The sequence below is a fragment of the Mastomys coucha genome, unplaced genomic scaffold (genome assembly GCF_008632895.1).
Source record: "Mastomys coucha isolate ucsf_1 unplaced genomic scaffold, UCSF_Mcou_1 pScaffold21, whole genome shotgun sequence".
Lineage (NCBI taxonomy): Eukaryota > Metazoa > Chordata > Mammalia > Rodentia > Muridae > Mastomys > Mastomys coucha.
In genome coordinates this window covers 105,125,161-105,146,570 of record NW_022196904.1, presented here as the reverse complement: position 1 = coordinate 105,146,570, position 21,410 = coordinate 105,125,161, and the positions used below count along the sequence as shown (strand labels likewise).

At 45.8% G+C, this 21,410-nt stretch overlaps 1 protein-coding gene across 13 annotated transcripts in view; it reads left to right on the top strand.

Moving 5' to 3' along the window:
* Nucleotides 1-21,410, top strand: part of Plekha7 (pleckstrin homology domain containing A7) — a 186,096-nt gene that overhangs the window by 85,756 nt on the left and 78,930 nt on the right. Inside the window, exon 1 of one of the 13 annotated variants that reach the window (XM_031388009.1) lies at nucleotides 8,160-8,409. The exons of 11 other annotated variants lie outside the window; for them this stretch is intronic. The gene's annotated coding sequence lies outside the window, so the exon portion shown is untranslated. Of the gene's footprint in view, nucleotides 1-8,159; nucleotides 8,410-14,284; nucleotides 14,300-21,410 lie in introns of those variants that run through there. One more of the 13 variants, XM_031388010.1, reaches the window with a different exon arrangement.

The following is a 21,410-nucleotide window of genomic DNA, read 5'->3' as shown; positions in this document are numbered from 1 at the left end:
AGGTGCGCTTGGAGCAGGCTTGGCTAGTGTGGAGTCTTTCCGTTTGCAGATGAGAAAACTGAGCCCAGAGGCGGAGGATATCTGAGGCGTCACAGGGTAGAGTGAGATGGGCCCAGGCGCTCCAGGTTCCCAGGCTCTGGTGTGACATCTACACCTTCCAGCTGGTGTGTCTGAGGGCGGGGTGGGTCAAGGACTTGCAGGCTGCTCCAGCTGCTCTGTAGTTCTTGGGAACCAGTCTTGCTCTCAGTAACTTATGGGTGGAGTTTTACCAAAGTACACTTAACACCTGTGTGATTGTCTTTGATTCCTAAAACATCCCAAGGGGGAAAAGGCAAGCACATAAAAGGGCCCCAGTTCTTGTGTGGAGGCCTGGCAAAAGGAATGGCCAGAGAAGCTGGAATCTCCTCTTCATTTTTATCATGTCCTCAAACTCTGTCCCTATTGCTGCGATGAAACACCATGACCACAAGCCATGAGTGGAGCAAAGGTTTATTTGGCTTACATGTCCTGAATACAGTCTATTGAGGGAAGCCAAGGCAGGGCTTCAAACCTGGCAGGAACCTGGAGGTGGGAGCTGGTGAGAGGAGTGCTGCTTACTGGCTTATTCACCCTGATTTCTAATCAATTCCAGCCACAACAGGCTAGATACCCCCCCAATAGCAATCATTAATTTAAAAAATGCCCTGCAGTTTTGCCATATGCCCAGTCTTCTGGAGGCATTTTCTCAGCTAAGGTTCCCTCCTCTCAGATGACTCTAGCTGGGTCAAGTTAACATAAAAACTAGCCCGCACATTTGGCCAGTTTCTTCTTCTACTGAGAATTGTTCTGATAACGTGGCTATACATATTAATGAGTAGTATAACTGCCGCCTATTGTTGACTGTTTACGCCAGTGCACACCTCATTTAATCCACCCAAACACCTCAAGGAGAAGGCACCATGCTTTCTCCATTTTGGAAGTGAACAAACAGGTTGAATGGAATATTCAAAGTCACACAGTAGGAGAAATGAGAATCTGATCATTCCCATTCCCGTTCACAGAGCCTAAATGGCCCCTCTCCTGCCCTGCAATCACGGTGTGCCCACCTGCTGCTCTGCGAGACTCTAGTCAAAAGATGCTTACAGGTTCCTGTGTTAGTGTTCTTGGTCTGCCAACACAAAATGTTGGGTGACTTAAGCAACAGAAATGTATGTTCTCGGCCTGGAGGCTAACAGTCAAGGCGTCAGTATGTTTGGTGTCCTTAGAGACCTGTGTCCGGCTTATAGTCTGTCTTTTAGTTGTCAGCACTTCATCTTGTAAGAGCCCCCATTATCCGCATTCACACTTGTTTGCTTTGAGACACAGTCTCACTATGCTGTCCTGGCTGGTCTCAACCTCCCCAATCCAAGCATTCTCCCATGCTCCAGTCTTGTGAGCAGCTGGGACTTAAAGTGCCATTGCTATGCGTAATCCAGGGTTTGAATTTTGTTGGGGGATGTGGGTCAGCCCACAGGAGTCCTGTTTGTCATGTGTCCATTTTGATGGGTGGCACCCAGCTTGCTAAGCTGCTCTTTGACCCCTGGCAGTGCTAAGAGTCTGAAGAAAGGGCTGCTGCTGATTCCAGGAGCCTGAAGGCTGCCTGCTCTTGGGAATCACATCTTCATCCTCGAGGTCTCCATCTGCCTGAACAAAGTTGTCACCTTCTAGAACCTCACCTTCCCTAGTGTGGAATAGGCCTATCTCAGACAGATGAGGTTCTTCAGATCGAAAGGGCTGAGGCTGGAGACTATAGGTAGAGCCTGCCTATAAGCCCAGCATTCAGAAGGCAAGAGGCAGGTTGATCCCTGTGAGTTCAAGGCCAACCTGGTCTACATAGTGAATTCCAGGACAGCCAGAGCTACATAGTAAGACCCCGTGGGGGAGGGAGGAACTATAAGCTTTGAGCTCAAATGGGACTTATAATACCCATGCTTGATCCATACCTCCTCCCAGTGTTTGGGGGAAATGGAGCTGGAGCCTGGGGAATAACATAGAATTGGGCAAACCCCAACACTTAGGCTTGGCCTTTTCAGCCAGTTGGGGGGTGGGGAGTGGTATTTCTGCTTCTCTGTTTTCCTGGGGGACATGCTCAAAGGAGCTAGCAGCTGTTTCCTGCAGATCCAGAGGGCTGTGTCCTGCTCTCCCTCCAGGCAGCCCTAGGGCTGCAGGCGAGGATGGAGGCTGAGTGCTTAAAAGGAAACAGCCGCGCAGATTCATTGCTGTTATGGTGACCTTGAGAAAAGTAGTTAAAGACCCGTTATTTCTCTAGGGTAGAAGTATTACTTCAGTGAGCAAGATGTTGAAGAATGAAGAAATAGAGGGCTGGAGCAATGACTCAGTGGTCAAGAATACTAGTTCTTGGGGCTGGTGAGATGGCTCAGCGGGAAAGAGCACTGACTGCTCTTCCGAAGGTCCTGAGTTCAAATCCCAGCAACCACATGGTGGCTCATAACCATCTGTAATGAGATCTGACACCCTCTTCTGGTGTGTACTTACATATAATAAGTAAATAAATCTTAAAAAAAAAAAAAGAGTACTTGCTCTTTTTGCTCCACTTGCAGAGGATCCAGGTTCAGTTCCCAGCACCACACGGCAGCTCACAGCTATCTGTAACTCCAGTTCCAGGGGGTCTAACAACCCCTTGTGGTCTCTGTAGGTACCAGCTATGCAGGCGAAACATTCATACACATAGACAAAGTAAGCTGAGAGAGGAAGAGAGGGGTGGGACACTGGATTGGTTGCTGGGTGATTAACAATGAGTACTGTTCTTTCTTTTAAAGGATTTCTTCCCCCCCACCCCCCCAGACAAGGTTTCTCTGTGTAGCCTTGGCTGTCCTGGAACTCACTCTGTAGAGCAGGCTGGCCTCAAACTCAGAAATCCGCCCGTCTCTGCCTCCCAAGTGCTGGGATTAAAGGTGTGCACTACCACCACCTGGCAGGATTTTTTTTTTTAATTTTATTTTTATATGAATTGGTGTTTTGCCTGCATGTATGCATGTGTGTGGGTTTCAGATCCTGGAACTAGAGTAGCAGACAGGTGTGAGGTGCCATGTAGTGTAGGTGGTGGAGATTAAACTCAGATCTTTTAGAAGAGCAGCCAGTGCCCTTAATTGCTCAGCTAACTCTCCAGCCCTGAATACTGTTCTTTCTTACAGAGCACCCATATCAGGTGGCTTCTAGACATTTTTACCTACAGCTCCAAGGGGCAGCATGGTTTCTTCTGGAGTCTGTGTGAACCTGCACTCATCCATGTGCACATATACACAGTATAAAGAAAAATCTTGGGTTTTGTTTTTTTTTTTAAAAAAAGGAAATCAGACTTGGTGGCATACAACATACTCTTAGCACCCAAGGAGCTGAGGCAGGAGAATTGCTATGAATACCGGGTCAGCCAGGGCTACATAGCAAGGCCCTGGCTCAAAATAATAAAATAATTAAGCAAATAAATAGGTGAAACTTTCATCCTGTGTATCTTCTGGAGCTTCAGGCAAAGGCGCGGAAGGCGACGTGTTTTGAGCAGATGCAGTCACTATGGTGCAGTAGTTGGGGCGTAAAGAGCAAGGTACCATCAGCCTCCCTGGACACACCATCTCCATGCTTTCCCTTGCTGCACACACACACTCATCTAAACATTTCACATCCTCCCCCATCTTAAAGGCCAAAAACCTTTGCGAGTAGAACGTGCAAAATGTACTTATGAATTTTAATTCTTACATAAATAACAGGTGGCAGTACACCAAATTAGTATCAGTGGTGGTGGTTATGGGTAATTTACATTTTCATCCATTCCCTCCCTCCTTTTCCCATTCCTTCTCCTCCCTTTCCTCTTTCCTTCTCTCCTTCCCCAGAACCCCAAGTGTCCCAGGCTGACCTCAAGCTCCCGTATAGTTGAGGATGACCTCAAACCTCTGATTTTTCTACCTCCACTTTCTTAGTGCTGGTCTGTATGTGGTACTGGGGATCAAGCCCAGGGCCTCAGATTTGCTAGGCAAACACTCTGCTAACTGAGCCCCAACCCCAGCCCAGTTTATTTTCTAAGTTTTCCTCAGTGAGCTGAGATATTCACAGAAGCAGGCAGAAAAGATATTACCCGTAATGTTGGAATTTTAGAATTAACATTCTTGATCTGCTTTAACTCATTCGTTTCTCATATTGAGGTTGTGTGCGTATTTGTGTGTGTGTGCATGTGCATGTGGATACACATGCATGTGTATTTTTAATTATTGACAACTTCATACATGTACATGATGTGGCAGGGCGGTGTTGGCGTACTCCTTTAATCCTAGCACTTGGGAGGCAGAGGCAGGCGGATTTCTGAGTTCAAGGCCAGCTTGGTCTACTGAGTGAGTTCCAGGACAGTCAGGGATACTCAGAGAAACCCTGTGTCAGGGGAAAAATGTACATGATGCATCTTGATTATATTCACCCCCTTTTCCCCTCTTTTATTTGCCCTCCCTATTCTCTCCGGACCCCTCCTTTCCAACAACCTTTGCCACTACTTCCATGTCTTTTATTTTTTATGATTCATGGAGTTTCCTCAGCGCTACTTGTGTGAACATGGGTCTGGGACGATTTATGAGAGCAGGGACAACTCACTAGTGGGTATACTACTGATAAAGATGACTCCCCTCCCAACAGCCATTAACTGCCAATAGCTCTTCACTTGGGGCTGGGGCCCTAGAGCTTCTCTCTCCTCTCCAGGCTGGAATGATCCTGAGCTGTGAGTTCATGAGGTTAACTCCTTGTTCCATCCAGGCAGTATTGCACAGCACTGCTCCCTAACCTCCAGCTCTTAAAATCTTTTTATCTTCCCGGTGTCCGTGTATATGTGAAAGAGGGAGAGAGAAAGAGAGGGAGGCGTCCTGTTTAAGGCTGAGCACTCAGCAGTCAGTTCTTCTCACTACTTTGGCTACTTATGAGTCATCACCCACTCCAAAGAGAAGCTTCTCTGACCAAAGTTCAAAGCCGGAATAATTTCTATAAATAAATATTTAGAAGGCAGTTTAACAACTATTTAGTGGTATGTCCCCCTCTGGCAGTTGTGGTTTACAGTGCCAGGCACGAATTCCCCCTTGGGAATTCAAGTCTATTCTGAAAGTGGTTGGTTATCCCCATAGCAACCATGCCACTAATGCACCAGTGGATACATCTTGCCTGGCTGATTGGGATTGTAGCTCAAAGATCCACTGCTGGATAATGCCTTCTGGCAAAGGCCAGAAGAGGGCACTATATCCCTGGAACTAGAGCCACAGATATGCATTAGCACCTCTGTGGGTGCTGGGAACTGAATCCAGGTTCTCTGCAAGAACAAGTATTCTTAACTACAGAGCTATCTCTTGAGATCCCAAAACAAGGGAGATTATCTTAAGTCAATGAAGGACTGTCCAGAAGGAATGCAAGCCTGTCCCACATTGACCTCTTCAAGGCCTTGGGGAGGGGTCTCCCATCTCACCTGTGAAGAACACCAGGGGTAAATAGTGTTCTGCACAGTTGGGTAGCAGGAATGTAGAGTTTGCTCAGACATTGGATCTTGCAGAAATGGTCAAGTGGCAGCAATAGATTTTGGGTTTCTGAAACAGGGGACACGGCAAGAAGAACAGAAGCCAGAAGAGCTGATTGCTCTTGGACTGTGCACTGCCCAAATGAATGGCTTCTGCAACCCTGTCAATGTGTGGGAGGCCAGAAGACCTTTCCTTTCCATTTTAGCCCAACTCTTCTTTTGGTGTTGAGTGGCAAACAGAATTTCTCTGTGCTATAATTTGGACTTTCTCAGGCAGCCTGCCTTTACTCTGAATTTGGAGCCATTACTGTCCTTCCCTTTCTGCTCTGAGCTTATGTAAAGGATGTTTTTCCCCTCCTTACTCACAACTTAAAAGCAGCATCTTTAGTACCCATAATTCTTGTGTTGGTTGAAAGGAGGAGGAGGAGCAGCAGGAGGAGGAGACAGAGACAGAGAGAGAGAGAGAGAGAGAGAGAGAGAGAGAGAGAGAGAGAGAGAGAGAGAGAGAGAGAGAGAGAGAGAGAGAGAATAGCCAGAGACATCTATGGCACGCAGTGGATGTGGAGGGTTGTGGGAAGCTTGCCTACTGCCCTTGGCAGCTCTCAGCATTCCTCAGGAGCCTCTGAGGGAAAGTCCCCTCCTTCCCCACTGGAGACATGTCCAAACTTACTCAACTTGTCTTCTAATCCTGACTCGTTGTTCAATACATTATCAATCACCTGATGCTTATGTGCCCCGTGCACTACATAGCTATCCTGATACCCAGTGACTAGACTGGCTTCCTTCTGTTCTCAGGTAACAGGTTTAACACAAATGATTCTAAAACCATTTGTATTACATTCATTTATTTGTACACATGGGGGTTGCGGCACAGCGTGTATGTAGAGGTCAGTGGACAACTTACAGAAGTCAGCTCTCTTATTGTATGGGTTCCAGGGATTGAGCTCAGATCGTCATGTGTGGTGGCAAGTGTCCTTACCCACTGAGCCATCTTGCCAGCCACTCTGGCTATCTAAGTAGAAATTTAGAGCTTGAGTCAGTGAGTGCTTGAGTGGTTGAGGAGCAAGTTCAAAACTGCCTTTGACATTGCTAGCTAAAAGAAGACTGAAAATGGTCTATTCTAATTACAGGAGTATCCCTCTATTCATCCCCCTACCTCTTAGTTCCTCCTGACCTGTCCTCTCAACTTCTCTTCTGCCAGTCTTAGCATCTCCCTGAGTGTTAAACTCTTTCAAATTGCTGGGTTTCAAAGTGTTACCCTAAGGTTGGCTGTTAGTAACTGTTGAGTGCTGGGCCTGTGTGGCCAGCTGTGAGTTAAACACACTGTATCCCAGTGCTCTACTCTCTGGGAGTTAGATTACTATATACATGCAAATCAGAAATGTCAAGCTCATCCAAGGTGACTTCCTAGAATAATTCAACTATAAGGGACATTTGAATTCAGATACTGGCCCTGTACAGAGGACTTGCAAAAGATTAAAAAAAAAAATTTATTTATTTTTGTTTTATGTGCTTGGGTAGCATGTGTGTTCAGTACTCTCAGAGGCCAGAAGAGGGTGTCAGTTCCCCCTGGGACTAGAGCTAACTTACAGCTGGTTGTGAGCTCCCACGTAGTTGCTAGGAAGCCGTGTCCTCTGGAAGAGCAGCCAGCACTCTTAACTGCTGTGCAGTCTCTTCAGCCCTTAGGGCGTGCTTTTTTAAAAGCTTAGTTGAGCTAAATAAGATATGTAATGGTATATGTACTACTGTGTCCAACTTTGCAGCACATTTCTTGCTATTTGTAGCTATTATTAAGTAAAATACAGGTTAGTTGAGTATATATTACATTGTGATACTAAGATAGTTTGATAATCAAGATGATGCCAAGTGATAAATGAACAGGTCCCATTAGCGGCCTGATACAATGGACAAAGGATGGTTCACATCTAGGGCGGGTGAAGCAGACTTGCAAGATTTTATTATATGACTTAGAGAGCAGCATATGACTTCAAACTCAGGAATCATTTATTTTCCAGAATTTTCCATTTAACATTTTGGGAATTTATTTTCAGAATTTTCCATTTAACATTTTGGGTCTTGGTTGAGAGTTAGTGCTGAAACCATGGAAGGTGAGAATTCAGATTGGGGGTGTTCTGCATTTTAGTGATGAGTGGTTAGCTAGGGCTGGTGCATGTTGGGAAGCCAGTGAGGGAGCCAGTCTGATGCTTCTTAGAAGTTTTTTGTTTGTTATTTTGTTTGTTTTGTTTTTGTTTTTGTTTTTTCAAGACAGGGTTTCTCTGTGTAGCCCTGGCAGTCCTGGAACTCACTCTGTAGACCAGGCTGGCCTCAAACTCAGAAATCCACCTGCCTCTGCCTCCCAAGTGCTGGGATTAAAGGTGTGTGCCACCACTGCCCAGTGCATCTCAGAAGTTTAAATGTAGAATTTCTGTAAAACTGATGAATTCTACTCCCAGGAGAAATGAGAACATAAGTTCCCATACATTGTCCACAGCAACATTATCTGTGATATCCTAAAAGGGAATATAGTCTGACCCAGATGTCCACAAGCTGAGTGAAAAAAAATGTGATATATGTCTACAATAGAATAATAACCTGGCAACAAAAAGGAACGAACTATTCATGATGTCACAAGGATGAGCCTTCAAAGACTTACTCTAAGTGAAGGAAGGTAGTCACAAAAGGTGACCCAATATATGATCCTGCTGATATTCAGAGGAGGAAATGTTCATGAAGATAGAAAGTAGATTAATTGTTACCCAGGGATGGAGTGGGCATGGCGGTGGCAGCAACCAGAAGATTGGGTAGAGAAGCTTTTTAAGATGGAGTCTGGTTGTTACCCAGACTGCTGCTGTTGTATTCAGGCAGTCCGCTGTCTACAGACACAAGGCAAGGTACTAGTATGGGATGGGGGTGTGTTCTTAGGGAGGCAAAAATGATTGATATGGTCATTACACAACTCTGAATGTACTCAGAGCTGTTGCATTGAACTTATAAAGCATTGACTGATTTGTGAATTGTATCTCAATAAAGCTGTCCTCCATGCTCTCTCCATCCCAGCAGACGTGCTGGGAAGACCCACACTCACCTAACAGATGACTTCCTAGTGGTAGAGATGAGAAGAGAGTGGCAGAGTCCCACACAATTTTTTTTTTTGAAACGTTGGTTTTTATTAGTTCATCTTCAGTAGAATCTACAAGGGGAAAGGGGCTTGCTTTAGCACAAACTTAATTATTCAGCTCTTAGACGATAGTGTCAGAGGACCTAGAAGTGATATTCCCCCCTCAGCATTTCTCCTTTTCTAGGTTTACTTATTTATTTTTTATTTCTGCTAAGGGCTGCATATTATTACTTTTTGTAAATAACAAGCAAAAAATAAACCTTCACACCGCACATATTCCTCTGGGTTATATACATGGCTTCTACGTGGTAAGCAGCTTCAAAATTAAATTTAGAGTTTCTATTCTAGGAAAATAGTTTTTTGGGTGTGGGTGGCAAGAGTGAACAGTGTTATAGGTGACGACCTGACAAGCCCAGTGAGGAGCCTTTGCTTGGCGCCTCCTTCTTTCTTCCTGGCCTGCCAGATCACTAGGACTTGACCAATTCTCATCATTTTGACTTGTATAAATGTGCATGAATTTTGTGACAAGGAGATTACCTTAGTGGAGCTGAGCGGTCGGGCCAGTGGAAACAGCTGTAACAAGCTACCCAGGAATTCAGGAAAGACGTGTCACAGTGCCCGTGCTCCTAAGACCACTTTGTTTCACCGTGTAGCCCAGTATGCAGCCGGCCAGCATTATTGCATGTGCTGCATGCTTGAGAGAGGAATGTGCAGAATCCAGCCGAGGGCTCCCAGCTGTGAGAGCTGAGCTATGCGCAGTTCCTCCCTACCACACATGGCAGCATGGAGTATGGCCTGCATTTCTAGGGCTCGTAGATGCATCTTGGGGCTTCAAAGCCTTTCCGTATGTGCAGGGGCACCTATCTGCATGTGAGGTCTCCCTGCCATGGTGGAGGCAAATGGAAGGGAGTTCCGCAGAGTGCCTGCTCCAGGCACCCCATCTGCTGAACTACCCGCTTCCCCGCCTGCCCACAGCCCTGTGGCTCCCTGTTCTACCTAGGCCCCCAGAGCAAGATTTGGGTCCTGTGGTTAGGCTTAGGAAGGCTCTTTGCCTTTGACAAGTCACCCTTTCTGAGATTTCCCATCTCATTAAAAACCATGTGTATCTGAGTGTATGCACATGTGTGTATGTATGTATGCATGTGTTACTGTGCACATGTGAAGGTAAGAGAACAACTTTGCAGAGTTAATAAACACCCTTCATGTGAGTTTTTGGGTTTTAGGCTTGCCAGCAAGGTCTATCAGCTAAACCATCTCATTGGCCAACGTTATTTTCTAGGTCTCCATTTATTTCAGAGGCCTTTAAAATAAGAATGTTTTCCAGCAAAACCTAGTGTGGGCCACCCCTCACCCCTGAAAACCTATTGGAAGTTCACATAGAGCAGAGTGAGCAGTCATTGGTTGATTGGTCATGAGGACTAGAAGCAAAGAGCTTAGGTAGGAGCTGTTAGGATAATCCAAATGAAAGACACAAGAACCTGGGTTTAGGATAGAGGAGGGAGAGAAGCCGGTATATTCAAGACATATTTCATAGGAAGGCAGGACCAGGACTCCTTCGTTACTTGGGGCAAATAATAATGACTGTTTCTTTATTCTAATTGACAGCTCACTGTGCATATACATAAAATGATAACTATTGCTTCTTACATGCTTCACAGTGTCGTTTCTACTTCTGTCTCCCTGGTAGGAGCTAGCCTAGGATCACACAGAGTGCACCGCAGGGATCCAGATCTGTCAGTCCAGAGGCTATTGAGCACCGAAGTCTAATAAAAGTGTATCAGACCTTTTGAATTTACGACTAAAATAAAAATAGCTAGAACCCTGTTCTCAGTCGTAGCCAGAAAATTAAGTTGGAATGTTTACACAGCTTTATGATGTTAGATCAAATATCCAGACAAATCTAAATTTATGAACCCTGTAAACTCTGAGAGATTGAGGCAGATCGAGACTCGGCTTTGGGGATGTGGGGATAGGGTCATGTGATTTGTGAAAAGCAGTGAAAATATTGCTGAATTCCTAAACTGTTTCTGGTCATGTATTTCTGGATAACATTTCGTGGATGTTTTCTTCCAACTGATTAAAAAAAAAAAAAAAGGCCTTAATTGAAATTTCTATTGTCTTTGCCACAGAGGAAGGAAGACTTTGGGTGGTTGTCATGGTGATGACTGAATACTCCAGGAGTGGGTAGTGATTGCCACCCAAAGCCCTGAAATGAGCATTTGCCATTTTCCTCACCCCTGAGAGGCCTTCAGTACCAAACTGCATATTTCCTTAATTGCCTTTTAAATTCATATTCGAGCCACATGCGTGCCAGCAAGGACAGGCCTTCCCACGACAGCCCCAGTTGCAGGCAGGAAGTCTGAATCCCCTTCTAATTGCTCTGTGTTCCCAAAGCAAAAGCAACACATGCAAGGTGCTCGTGAGAACTCACAGAAGGTGAGTAGCAACCTGCAGCCTTTCCTGGTCAGTGAGGACGGAGGCATCCCTCCCCACAGCCCTTGCCTGGCAGGAAGCCTTGCCTGGCTCACTTAAAGCAGCAAGGAGATGCCACCAGGCCTCTGCCATCATTGCACAGTGGGGGCTCTGCAGCCACCACGCAGGGTGCTGGCCGGATGCTGGCAGAGCGGTAGTTGCAGACAGTAAAGCGGGCTAGCTTTGGGGTTCCTGACTGACTGACTGGTGGAAGAAGGGGAAATGCAGAACTTGGCGTATGTCTCTGAGTTGAGAGCTGACTTCTCCAGTGAAAGGGAAACTGAGTAAGAGCAAATGATTTTTCTGCATTTCTCTTTTGTCTTACATATCACCCTCCCATGACACACACACACACACACTGTGTATGTGCACAATGCATGCATGTGGTATGTGTGTGTATGTGTGTGTGTTAGACTAGAGTACAAACTCGGGTGTCTTTCCTTAAACACTGTCCACTTTGTGTTTGAGGCTGGCTTTCACACTGGAATCTGAGGCTCACTGATTGCATCCAGGCTGGCTGGATGGTCGGTGACCTCCAAGGACCCCCTGCCTTCCTTTCTCTGGCACTGAGATTACAAGAGCACCACCACACCTGGCTTTTTACATGGATTCTGCCTATGCAAACACTTTACTGACATAGCAGCCTTCAGCCCTATCTATTTATTTTTGAAATGAGATCTTATAATATTGTTCAGACTGACTTCAAACTCCTGGACCTAAGCCGTCCTCCTACCCCAGCCTCCCCGCAAGAGCAGGGACTATAGTTGTGTGCTTTTGCACTGATTCACATTTCTCCTTTAGACAGTTTGGGTAAGTTCTCTTATTGGCTCAGCCAGTGCCCAGGTAAACCTGGGAAAAGGTAGACTTTTGTTCCGGTCTATAGATGGCATTTCTGTTATCTTACCTTGTGACTGGTGGGCCCAGCTCCTTCAGAGTACTGTACTAACCACAGCCCCTCTGCCTCTGTGCATCAGCCAGGATGCTGCTCACAATTTGGTTTCTTCTGCAGTGGCAGATTTTCCCTTGGAGCCCTCTGTTCTTGGTTGACTGATTAATAAGACACTTGGGGAATTGCAGGGAGGCATTTAACATGCATCAGATACCATCACGAAGCAGAGAAAGCCATTCACTGAGCAAGTTCTCTGCTGTCTGCGTCCCTTCCTGCCCACATAGTTTGACACTGGGGAACAGAGCCTGTATTGGGAAAGGCTTGGTTTCAAGATGTGATTCAGAGGCAGTGATGTGCAGCTGTCTGTAGAGTGGGAGGCGTGAGGAAGGATGCTGTGTGCACTCATTTCTTTACACAGTCCTCTTCAAAAGCAAGAGGCCTTGCTAATAAAAGACCACCAACAAGTTCTGGACTCTTATCTTCATGCAGTCCAAACTGCTGGGACTTCCATGGGGAAGTAGAGGCCTGGGGTTGTTTCCAGAGGGTGGAGAATCTAATAAGAGTAACTTCTTCTTCATTCTTGACTTAACAATATAAAGAATTGATTTTTGCCTTGTTTTTTTCCTTTTCGGGGGGCAGGAGCTCATGTAGCTCAGGCTAGCCTCAAACGTGATATGTTACCAAGTGTCACTTTGACTTTTTGGTGACTCTGCCCTTACCTCCTGAGTGCTTGGATTATGGGGTGAGTGCAGATGTTACCAGATATGCCAGGCATGGAGACCAGGGCCCTGTACGTGATGGGCAGGCACTCTGCAAACTGAGCCACATCCTCAGCCCTTGCTTTAATGTCTGGTGGAGAACAGTCCAGCATTTGCCTTCCCCGCAAAGCTTTTAGGTTAGACGGCCTGGGTTGAGCCCCGGCTCCAGCCCTCCCTAGCTATGTGATCTTCTACAAGTCTCTTAGTGGTTCTGACCCTCAGTTTCTTCCTTCACGAAACAAAGGGAATGGTGCCTGCCTCCTAGGTCATATCTGCGTAGGAGATGCCTGGAGTAGAGTGTGATGGCGAAAGTGATGTGGGGGCTGGGAAGATGGCCCAATGCTTAGGAGCACTTAGTGGTCTTCCAGAGGACCTGGGTACAGTTTTCAGCACCCACAACTACCTGTAATTCCAGGGAGACCTAACATCCTCTTTTGGTTTCCATGGATACCTGTACTCAAGTTAATATACCCACATGCAGATGCATAGAAATACACATAATGGGGCTTGAGAGATGGCTCAGTGGTTAAGAGCACTGACTACTCTTCCAGAGGTCCTGAGTTCAAATCCCAGCAACCACATGGTGGCTCACAACCACTTGTAATGGGATCTGATACCATCTTCTGGTGTGTCTGAAGACAGCTATAGTGTACTCGTATACATAAAATAATTCTTTTTTAAAAAAGAAATATACATAATGAAAAATAAGAAAATGTTTTTAAAGATTTATTATATACATATACATATATACACACATATATGCATACTGTCGCTGTCTTCAGAAACACCAGAAGAGGGTATTGGATTCCATTACAGAGGGTTGTGAGCCACTGTGTGGTTGCTGGGAATTGAACTCAGGATCTTTGAAAGAGCGGTCAGTGCTCTTAACCACTGAGCCATCTCTCCAGCCCCAAGAAAATGAAATTTCAAAATAAAAGAATGGAATGTGCTAACTAGAGTTCCTGTTCTGGATACTCATCTTTCACTGGTATTTATGTCTACCACCAGTCTCCAGTTTTGGCTGCCTGTGGGAGAAGCCTGATACACCAACATGGTGGGCCTTCTGCTGGGGGAGAATCTTCAGGATTTCCTTAGGGTTGGGTGGGGCTAGACCCCAATGAGAAAACTTGTGGTTACCTGCTGCCAGGCATCACATCATGGAGAAGTTTTCTGTAACGTGGCCACACTGCTGGGTGGAACTGGGGTTTGAGCCCAATTCTGGCTTCAGACTCACTCTCTTCTACTGACTGATGCCTCTCTCTTGCCAACTCCTCTCTCCTGCCCCATGTAATGCTTGAAAAATCAAAAGGAAAAAAAAGAACTCCTAGAATCAAGCTAGAAGATTCTGTCAGGGTGTGGCCAGTGTGGTCATGGTGTGTACAGTGGAAACTCTGGGTTCTTGGGGTCGCTGTGGGTCAGGCCCTGTCTTCCTGCTGTGTTCCTCAAACAGGACTCCCTTCCTGAATGGACACAATTGGGAAATAAAACAGGAAACTGTTTAGGTGGGGGTTTCCGAAGCCATCCCATTCCACCCTCTTCTAAAGGTAAGGTAAGCAGGGAGCCCTGCTTGGATGTCTGGCGTCCGAGTCCTCAGTTCTGAGGTAGAGTGGGGTCGTCCTTCCCAGAGTCCTCCATGGTTAACCGGACCAAGGAAAAGCACTGTTCTTCAGGTCCCCTCTGGAGTCTCTAGACTGTTAATTCTATGGCTAGAAGTCCCTTGGAGTGGATGCATAGTAAAGGGTAGGCTTTGCCAGGCAGGAGGTCCTGGCTGGGGAGGTTGAAAAGTGCTGGGTAACCCGATCATGGAGACCAGCTAGGGTGCAACACAGAAGCTACTACAGGAGGCTCCTCCCATTGGAATGTGGCTGGATTGCCTCCAATACCCTGATAAACAAAGACCCTGTGCTTTAATTCCAGGGGATGTCCCCTGGGCTCTGGGCACAGAGAGCCTTCAGATCAGTGATTCTTAACCTGTGAGTCCCAACCCCTTGGTAGGTGGGGCTGGAATGACCCTTTCTCAGGGGCTGCCTAAGACCATCGAAGAACACAGGCATTTATTTACCTTACAATTCAAAACAGCAGCAAGATAACAGTTATGAAGTAGCAACAAAAAGTTATTTCATGGTTGGGGGCACTACGATGAGAGGAACTGTAATAAGGGGCTGCAGCACTAGAAAGGTTGAGATCTATGTGCAGTCCATGTACCTCAGATCTATGTGCAGTCCATGTACCTCAGATCTATGTGCAGTCCATGTACCTCAGATCTATGTGCAGTCTATGTACCTCAGATCTATGTGCAGTCTATGTACCTCAGATCTATGTGCAGTCTATGTACCTCAGATCTATGTGCAGTCTACGTACCTCAGATCTATGTGCAGTCTACGTACCTCAGATCTATGTGCAGTCTATGTACCTCAGATCTATGTGCAGTCTATGTACCTCAGATCTATGTGCAGTCTATGTACCTCAGATCTATGTGCAGTCTATGTACCTCAGATCTATGTGCAGTCTATGTACCTCAGATCTATGTGCAGTCTATGTACCTCAGATCTATGTGCAGTCTATGTACCTCAGATCTATGTGCAGTCTATGTACCTCAGATCTATGTGCAGTCTATGTACCTCAGATCTATGTGCTGATTTTCCCCAGCACAGCCTGCGGTTGACAGAATGAAGGACCAAAGGTCAGAATTTAGTGAGTTACTGAGTAAGCTGATGTGAGCACTTCTGGCTCCTGTTGGTTTCCTCATTACGACGTTCCTATCTGCAAGGATGTTCCTTGGGTTCTAGGGAGACACCACTTCCCTGATAGCAATTTCTCTGGGTCCAATAATGTGGAGGAAATTCTAGGGGAAAAAAAGGAATAAGTAAATCTCTAGATTTATTTCTCTTATTTTTTTATGTGTATGAATATTTTCCTGCATATATGTGTGTGCACCACATGTGTGTCTGATGACTAAAGCACCCAGAAGAGGGCATCAGCTTCCCCAGCACCAAAGGTACAGATAGTTGTGAGCCTCCATGAGGGTGCTGGGAACTAAACCCAGATCCCGTGGAAGACTAGCAAGTGTTCTTGATGGCTGAGCCCTCTCTATAGCTCCAAGAGAAGAAGAATCTAGAAAAATCTCCCCTTACAGGGCCACAGCAGAACGCATGCCAAAGAACCTCCCACTTGGTAGCCATATTTACCTTGAATGAGTAAGGCATAGTAAGTTGTAGAGGAGACCACAGGACTGAGAAGAAACACTTGGTGCTGAGCTTGGAGTCTTGCAGTGTGTGGGCTTGAGCAAATGACTTCTCTCCTCTTATGGATTATTCCTAAAATGATGAGACCTCACAGTGACCATCATCATCTCCAGTCCCAATGTCAGCCTGCAGGTAATGGGGGCTGGTACAGATAGTTCCTGTGGCCTCTTAGTGGATGCTAAACACTGAAACATGACATCTGCATATGGAGAAGAAATAGTGGAGGGGCAGAGCCTGCACAAATGGCATTGATGCCCTTATAAAAGAGGCCCCTTGGGTGGGTGTAGTGACTCTCTGTGATTGGGAAGGTGGAGAGAGAAATCCCTGAAGCAAGCTGACCAGTGAGACTAACCATGTCAACAAGCTCTAGGTTAGTCTAAGAGACCCTGCTTCAAAGAGAGTCAGGAGGAGAATGACTGGGGATGATACCTTGTACCAACTTTTGTGCGTGTGTATGTGTGAGTGTGTATGTGTGAGTGTGTGTGTGTGAGTGTGTGTATGTGTGTGTGTGTGTGTGTGTGTGTGTGTGCGCACGCACACTTGGAGTGCGCCCTCCCTCCCTCCCTCCCTCCTTCTCCCTTCCTCCTTCTCCCTCTCTCCCTCTGTCCCTCTGTCCCTCTCTCCCTCTCTCCCTCTCTCCCTCCCCTCCCCCCTCTCTCTCTCACTCTCGCTCTCACCCTCTCCCTCTCCCCACAGGGTACCCGTGGGAACTGTGATGTTAGAAACCAGGGGAGTGAGAGGTGAATGTTTGCTGTTTACTTTTAGAGACAGAGGTGATAGATGCCTCAGCTGGTAGTGTCTGTTTACTTTGCAAGCATGAGGACCCAACTTCAGGCTCCTTGCAACAAGTGAAGTATGGCAGAACTGTTTGGAACTGCCTGCCTCTGCCCACCATGCTGGGATCAGAGGTGTGTGGAATTAGAGAGGGCTCAGCCAATCTGGAATCACGGGGCTGGGAGTTTCAAATGTGTATGAGGGTGCTTTTATAATCCCAGCAGTGGTGAGATAGGAGTCAGAGATGGGTTAGTCCCTTGAAGCTCATTGGCTTCACCTACTTGGTGAAGTTCTAGGCCAGTGACAGACCATTTCTTGAAAGGTAGAAGACACCTAATTTTGTCCTTTGACCACATGGCAAGCTTACACACATGCATTCATGTACTCACACATGTGTACTTTCACAGGAACACATAGAAGTAGATAAGAACATTTGATGTAAGAATGGTAGGAAACCCAGCTCCCTGGGAGCTGGCCATGAGTTATAACTATAGCTCTGCACTGGGTCTTGGTTCTGTTTCTCCACAAGTACCACTGTGTGCTCAGAAAGTCACACATTGCAGAGATCACTCAACTTAGATGATTACTAAACAATGTATTGTCATAGACTCAAAGGTTCCCAGAGCTAGAGAGTAGGAAGTGGCCACCTTAGCTCATGGCAGGACTGGACTCTCCATTCTTTCATTACTAAGGTACTTGGTGAGTGTTTTGTGTTTTGTTTTGTTTTGTTTTGGGGGTGAGTTAGACTTGAAAATGCACAATAGAGGGATCTAGCCAGTGATGGTCAGAGGCTGTTATTGTCACTCAGTTCCTTGAAGACTCTCCCTGGGTCCCCATCTACATATCCTATTTCAACAGTCTTGGACCCCAGGGAACAAAGCAGATTATCCCTACTCTCTTTTATTCTTTATTTTATTTTATTTTTATTTTTTTAGTCCTCTAAAGTTGAGGACTGTAATTCGGGGCCTTATGATTATTATGTAAGTACCCAACCACTGAGCTATCCATCCCCCCAAACCACAGAAAGTTTTTTAAAGGTTTGTTTAGTTGTACCATAACCTGTCAGTCCTACTTCTTGACGGTCCTTCCAGCATGGAAGATAACAGCTGTCTTAGTTACTATTGCTGTGATCAGACACTATTACTAAAAGCAACTTGGGAGGAAAGGATTAGTTTGGTTTATACTTCATGTCACTGTTCATCATCAAAGGAAATCAGGACAGGAACTCACCCATGGCAGGAACCTGGAGGCAGGAGCTGATGCAGAGGTCATGAAGGGTGCTGCTTACTGCCTTGTTCCCCACAGCTTGCTTAGTCTGCTTTCTTACAGAACCAAGACCACCAGCTCAGGGGTGATCCCACCCAAAATAGGCTGGGCCTTCCGGCATCAGTCACTAAGAAAATGCCCTACAGAATTGCCTGCAGCCTGTTATTGTTACAAAGGCATTTTCTCAGTTGAAGTTTCCCCTCTTACAGATGACTCTGGCTTGTGTCAAGTTGACTGTAAAACTTGCCAGCCATTTGTCCAGAGTCTTCCCAGGCCACAAACAGTTCCAGCTCTTTCGGTGATAGGGGCCTGTTTGAGTCCTTTACAGTCCTGGTCCTGATCTGTGCTCGCTCCAGCTCCATCTTTCCCACCTGGCTGATAGGTGTGGATCTTGAGGTGGACATGATATGTGAGTGGGCTCTGACCAGTTAAAAATGTAAGAATGGCTGGCAGGTGGGGAGGTTGGGGGTGGGGAACACGCCTTTAATCCCCACACTTGGAAGGCAGAGGCAGGAGGATCTCTATGAGTATGAACCCAGCTTGGTCTACAGATCAAGTTCCAGGACAGCCAAGGCTACACAGAGACACCCTTTAAAAACAGAAGACTAAAAAAATGTAAGCATATATAATCTTGTTTGTTTTGGACTCTGTTCTAGTGTTAAGTGGGTCCAAATGTCTAGTGGTCCTCCTTTAGCTTTTCCACACTGGACTCAATGGATCTACCGTCTTCTAGAATCTTAGGACTAAAGCAGATTGCCTGGGCTGTCAGAACAAAGGACCATAAATCTAATGCCTTCAAACAGCAGAGTTTTATTCCTTTATTGTCTTTAAGATTCTGGAGGTCAGACATCAGCATGTCAGCAGGCTTGGTTCTGTCTCATGCTTCTGCTTCTTGCTGCATCTGATGGCAGGAGCTGGCCTTTCTCTGCATCCTTTGGCTCTGGATGTGTAACCTCTGTCTTCATGTGGTTTCTCCTATGTGCACTTAAAGGGGGCCCTCAAACCCAGATCTGCTTTTCTCTGGTTCTTATGAAGTCCTGAGACTAGACACAGGGATTCCCACTTCTGAAATGTCTTTTTTTTTGTGTGTGTTTGGGAGTGGAAATGAGTCACTGGAAGATGGATTTTGTTTAAGGCAGGAAATTAATTAAAAACGAAGTAGGATGGGCTTCCCTCCAATCCTGTTTTCAGGAACTGCTGTTGGCGTGCGTGGTTCCATAATTCCTGTGACCTCTAGCCATTCTCTTCACCTTCCCAGGCCTGTTTCCTTATCTACAGAGCAGACATTGGATGAGGTCAGTCTGAGTAGATTTCAGCTCTAAAATCTTTTGTCTTTTAAAAAATTAAGTTATAGGTTTAAAGTTTATTTGTGTATGTGTGTGTGTGTGTGTGCACGCGTGCAGGCTTGTCATGCCAGACCTGCTATGGATGCCAGAGAACTTCTTGCAAGAGTTGGTTCTTCCTCAACCTGTGCGGATTCCAGGAGTGTGTAAACCCACTAGGCGATCTCTCTGGCCCTCTAAACTTTGAATACTGTGATTTCTGGAAAACAGGGGTTACCCTACTAAGAAAACAAGTTGCCCTAGTTTGACTTCATAAATGGGGAATTTGCTCCTCTTGACTAAGACAGGTTATCATTTGTGGAGATCTAAACAGCTTTCCGGTTGTTCTCCTTTGGTAGGGTTTAAGATCTTAGCTTATACTCCTGACTCCATTATTCACTGTTCAGATGAGGGACAACACAGGGTTGGAAACTAGGTGGCTCTCGGATATTTATGTATTGAATGAATGAATGAAGTGTATATGCTGGTTCCACAGCTTTCGAACAGCATCTTTCAGGTCTTGTCAGCTAGTAAGAGTCTTTTAAGATTCTTCCTGAATGCACATTAGTAGTGCTAACTTTTTCTGTGGCTTTCTGGACCCAGGATCAAGCCGTCAAGGGCTACTACATTCTGGCCTGAGGTCTAAATGCCATATTGAGTGTTAGGGGAAGTGAGTGCTCTTAACCCAGGGAGCACCTGGTCTCAGAGATGCTTTTCTGTTCCCAGAGTCCATGTCTGCAGTCTGGGAGCTTTTGGTGTGGGTCATCAGAGTGGCATCCACTACATCCTCTAGGGATAGTGCTGGCAGCAATTTTCTGGGTGCTCATTGGTGAGGAAGAGCATGGTGGTCTGGACCTAACTGTGCCCAGGCAGGGAAGAGTAAGGCCAAGTTCCCAATAGCCACTAAAAGATTCTTCCACAATATGGCACATGTGTATAAGTTAATTTATTTGTTCATTTGATAAGAAAGAAAATTTTTGGCCAATTTTTGCCACCTTCCTTTGATTCTTACTCTCATGCAAGATTCTTCTAAACATATTTGCTAAAGGAACGCCTACAGTTGTCAGTACTGGTATTGTGCGCCCCGGCAGGTGCATCCAGCCCGAGGTCCAGGGTGTATGGCCAAGGGCAGCTATGAAGTTAGCCCAGCACAGAGTTGTAAACTTAAGTAAAACTCAATTAGGTTATTTTTCAAAGACTCCATTGTGAGCTTTGTAGGTGATATAGCTTGTGTCGCAAGTTCAGAGGGTAGGGCTCACGGAGCAGCTCCAACTCGGGTGTTTGTGCACTCATTTGTTTCTTAAATACTCACACCAATGCTTTGTCTTTTGTTTTCCACATTCTGGCTGAGCCATGGATATAAAGAGGTTAGTGTGGGAAAACTGGGAGTGTGCAAGTGATGACAGATGGGCTCCTAGATTAGTCCTGGGAGCAGAGGGTGTGGTGGCAACCACAGTGACCACAGTGAGCTGAAGGTGGGTCTGCTTGGCAGCCTTGCACAACAGTGCTTGCTTTTTCCAAGGTGATATGTGTGTGTGTGTGTGTGTGTGTGTGTGTATTCATATATATATATATATATATATATATGAATGATGAATAAGAACGACATTTTTGGCTTTTAAAATTTCACTGGATTTTTAACCTCCTTGGAACTCAAATAAAACTTGTCCTGGGGACATAGTAGTTCACAGCCATACAGTCATCAGTTTGTAATGCCTGCTATGTGTTTGGGTAGGTTGGCATATGGGATGGGTTCCAGGGTCATCTCTATATAAAGGGTACTGAGGGCACTGGGAGGTATGCATGCAAGCAGGTACTATGTCTGTTTTTGCTGTGGACATGGAGGAGTCCATGTTATATAAAGTATAAAAAACAGCTTGGAGAACATACATAGTATTGTGTGTGTGTGTGTGTGTGTGTGTGTGTATATATATATACACACACACACACACATTTATGTATATATATGTGTATATATGTATGTGTGTATATATGTGTGTGTATATGTATGTTTATGATATGTATGTATGTATATATGTGTGTCTATG